At 43.4% G+C, this 4,192-nt stretch overlaps 1 pseudogene; it reads left to right on the top strand.

Annotated features, from left to right (window-relative positions):
* The first annotated feature begins 3,428 nt into the window (after window positions 1-3,428).
* LOC120713509 lies at window positions 3,429-4,192 on the top strand (annotated as a pseudogene).

Below are 4,192 nucleotides of genomic sequence, written 5' to 3'. Positions count from 1 at the left end.
CTAGGGGTTATGATTATTTTCAATGCAGCGAATCAATCCTGGGCACTCCATGCACAAGGCAGAGTTTCTGCTACCTGTCCACTCCATGCTGAGGCTTTGAGTCCTCTTTTTGCGATGCATGTGTTATCCTCTTTGCAGGTTCATAATTGCCCTTGTTACGGAGACAATGCTGTGCTAATGGAATGGCTAACAATAACCAGGAAGCTTCTGATTGGCGTAGCCGTCAAGTGGTTGAGGACATCAAGACTATGAATCACAGGATAAATTCTTCTTTTCATCATCTATCTAGAAGCCATAATGGAATTGCTGATGCCCTAGCAAAGAATGCTCACTCCATAAATGCTACTTTCGATGCTAGTTGTGGAAATTGTTCTCAACAATATGGCTGTAACATAATCAAGTTTCTCTGTAATATGCCACCCTGGATTAACTGCTGTAAATTTCAATGCCTCTAATGAAAGTTCAGCCCTTCTTGGCGTTTTTCCCCTAAAAAAACAGTTTTGTATTTTTATGAACACAAAAAGTTAAATAAATTTGTTTAATTTGTTGTGTAGGATGCAGGGAACAGGGATGCAGACCAGGCGGGTGTCGAATTGTGATGTTCGGCAGCCTATTTGAGGGTGGCCCAAGTAGTAGATTCGTGGAGGGATGATAGTCAAGATCGCAGCTAGATGGTGAAAGCACAAGAGACACAAGGTTTCACGAGGTTCAGGTCCGCAAGATGCGTAATAACCCTACTTCTCGGCTGTTGGTTTGTATTATGGTGGACAATATATGGCTTGGTGAATTGATGCGATGGGATGCCATTTACCCCGCCTTATATAGCCGACGAGGTAGAGTTACAATCCGAGCAGGAGTCTATCTCTAATAGGAAGGATTAATCAGTTGTGATTACAGCTATCTGATCTAAGTCGGTTACAAGTGATTCTCGTATTTACGGTTGTATTGCTTGGAGTAAATGGCAAGTCAGGTGCATCTGAGTAGATTCAGCCCAACACACCGAGTCGTCACTCTAATGGGCCTCCAAGTACCGTGTGGGTCTTTCCCAAGTCGGGTTACCCGTATATGTACCACCGTCAAGGGAGTTTTTTTTTAATTTTTATATTATTTATTTTTTGATTTTTCAAAAATATATGCCGCAAATTTTTTTTTCAGATCTGGCCTCCTGTCGCCAGTTCAACTGGCGGCAAGGACATACCGCCGGATGAACCGGCGATAGGGGTACTATAGCGGTGTTATCGCCGGTTCATCCGGCGGAATTTCTTTTGACCTGGGCAGCTCACTTTCAAAAAATCATAACAAATTTATATGAATTCGGATGGATATAAATTTTATATAAAAATTGTAGATCTCGATGCGATCTACAACTTTGTAGTTCAATTTTTTTTTTTCATTTGGAGCCATCTTGGTGCTCAAATAATCGACACAAATTTTAGATCTAAAATTTAAATTTTGGTCTCAACACTGGACAGCACACCTTCAAAAAATCATAATTAATTTATATGAACTCGTATGGAGATAAACATTATATAGAAATTATAGAAATCAACAAGATCTACAACTTTGTAGTTCAAAATTATTTCATTTGAAGCCATCTTGGTGCTCAAATAATTGTCACAAGTTTCAGATCCAAAATTAAATGTTAGATCTGGAGCATTTATTGATTATTTGAGCACCAAGATGGCTCCAAATGAAAAAAGTTTGAACTACAAAGTTGTAGATCTCGTCGAGATCTACAATTTTCATTTAAAGTTTATCTCCATCCGAATTCATATATATTAGTTATGATTTTTTGAAAATAAGCTGCCCATGTAAAAAAAATACCGCCGGATGAACCGGCGATAGGGTACGCTACAGTACCCTATCTCCGGTTCATCCGACAGTATGTCTTTACCGCCAGTTGAACTGGCGACAGAAGGCCAGATCTGGAAAAAAAATTTAGGCATATATTTTTGAAAAATCAAAAAATAAATAATATAAAAATTAAAAAAACTCCTGTCAAGGGGTGGACTCGGACCGCAAGGAACTGACTGATACTACATCCGTCCTAAAATAAGTGCAGTTTTTATAGTTGAATATGGGAATTAAGAAATAAGAGAGATTTAGAGAGTGCACAGGAAGCGAGGAGGGATGGAGGAGGAGAGAGATAGAGAGAGGGATGCTAAAACTATATTTATTTTGAAATAAAATTTAAATATTAAAACTACACTTATTTTGGAACAGAGGTAGTATGATCCAAGTCGCAATATAATTAATGCTAGCGCATGACTGGAACTCGATTAACTCCGCCCATGCTGACTGGAAGACTCTCTCTCCTGAATCGTCTCAGCATAGCCGGTCCCAAGCCCGGATAAAAAAGGAGGATTGTGTTAGGTTTTGGCAAACCATCATAAAAAATAGCCACTCTAGTGGATTTGAAACTATCATTGGAACTTGATTGCAAACCAGCAGTACATAGAAGGAGAGGATTCGCTCACGTGACGACAGTCGGACATGTCGTCGAAGCCTTTCTTCCATGCCCTCGCTCCACCCTCCATCCCCGTTTCTGGCGGCTCCCTGACTCGCCTGTCACCAGACTCACCACCACAGGCCTACCACCGGCACCAATCCACCACCACTTGTAGGCGGCAGCGCCACTTGTAGTCACCATTCTGCCCACGACCGGTTGCCGCCACCGAACCCGAACTTGAACACTGCCAACCCAAAACCCAAGCCCAAACCCTACGTCGCCGGCTGTTTCGGTGACCGATATGGTCAGAGTCTCCAAGGAAGAGGCTTCGCGATCGCCAACTGTCCATGCCGCATAGGCGGCAGGTAACGGGCACACACACACACCCTCCCTCCCCTGCAATCCACTGCACATCTGGACCTCGCTTGCTGCTTGGGCTGGTGCATGCCGCAATGACGCACGCATTGCGCGCAACCGCAGGAGGCGACCCCGCTTGCTGCTCCTGCTTGGGCCGATGCATGCCACAATGACGCACGCATTGCGCGCAACCCGCAGCAGGCATGCAGCAGCCGGCAATGATTAGTGCGGTAAGAAAAACAAACAAGCAATGATTAGTTTGTTGAAAATAGTGCTAAACTTTAAATCGGCAATGATTAGTGCGGTAAAAAACAAGCAAGCAATGATTTTTTATTAGCTTTTGGGATGCCCTTAAAGGCTGTCATATGGATATAGTATTTCAGTTCAACATGCTACAGCTTCTCTAATGTTTATTGGTTCACCATTTCCGTAAGACTGCATTTACCATGCTGTATTTTGAATTTGAATTTAGAATAATCTGGCATATTAGGGGATTGTGTCATTGTTAGCATCTTAGGTTGTGGATATCTATTTATAATTTGAATGCTTCACCTATGGGTTAATAAAATTCGATGATGTTGTGATCTAGTAGTCATCTTTTGCGTTCCTTTCTACAGTTCTCATGCAAAAGAAACAGTCCAAGATTTTGAAACGAAAGACAAGGCAAGGGAAAGCTTTAGAGAAGATCATTCATGGATGTGTTGCAAGAAGTAACATTGGGCCGCAAGTTTCTTTTGTGTCATGTTCATTTTTGTAGTGTATACTTAAAAATATTTGTCACTTGAATTGTAACAGACAAATCTTGGATCCTTGCCTCCTCATATCCCAACATATTTGGGCTGCAGTAGGTCCGCTGAGCACTTCATCTCGATGCCACTACTGCTCAGTTTGCGGTAGTTCTGTAAATTAAAAAAAAACTCGGCTGGTGGGGGTAATACTGCCCCAACAGTTTTCAACTAAGAAGAAATTTCTCAGCACCTCAACCGAGAAAATCCCCGAACCCTGGCCCCGCCCTGACACTGGAAACAGATTCTCCGTGGGGTCCGTTGCCTGGGCCAACCCACAAGCCGGAATTCCGTTGCCCGCAGGCCGGGCCCGTAGCCTTGGGCTGCACCACAGGCCGGTTACGGGCGGTTACCACTAGTGCTTTGGCCCACGGGGCCAGCAAGGGGAGTTTTTACCCTCAAACCTGAAATTTGCTCCCGCGGAAAATCGAACTCAGGACCTGAGGGGTGCCGCCAGAGTGCTAGACCAACTGATCTAACATCCTTTGGCGTAGTTCTGTAAATTACACACGCGTGAGGTGTGCGGTGTGCGGCACGATTCTGTTCATACCGCTGTCAAGTAATGCACAATGATACTCGCTGCCTGAAATTTGTGGCTTGA

This window comes from Panicum virgatum, chromosome 6K (assembly GCF_016808335.1).
Source record: "Panicum virgatum strain AP13 chromosome 6K, P.virgatum_v5, whole genome shotgun sequence".
Classification (NCBI taxonomy): Eukaryota; Viridiplantae; Streptophyta; class Magnoliopsida; order Poales; family Poaceae; genus Panicum; species Panicum virgatum.
Note: the sequence above shows the minus strand (reverse complement) of the source record. Positions and strands in the feature narration are given on the sequence as shown.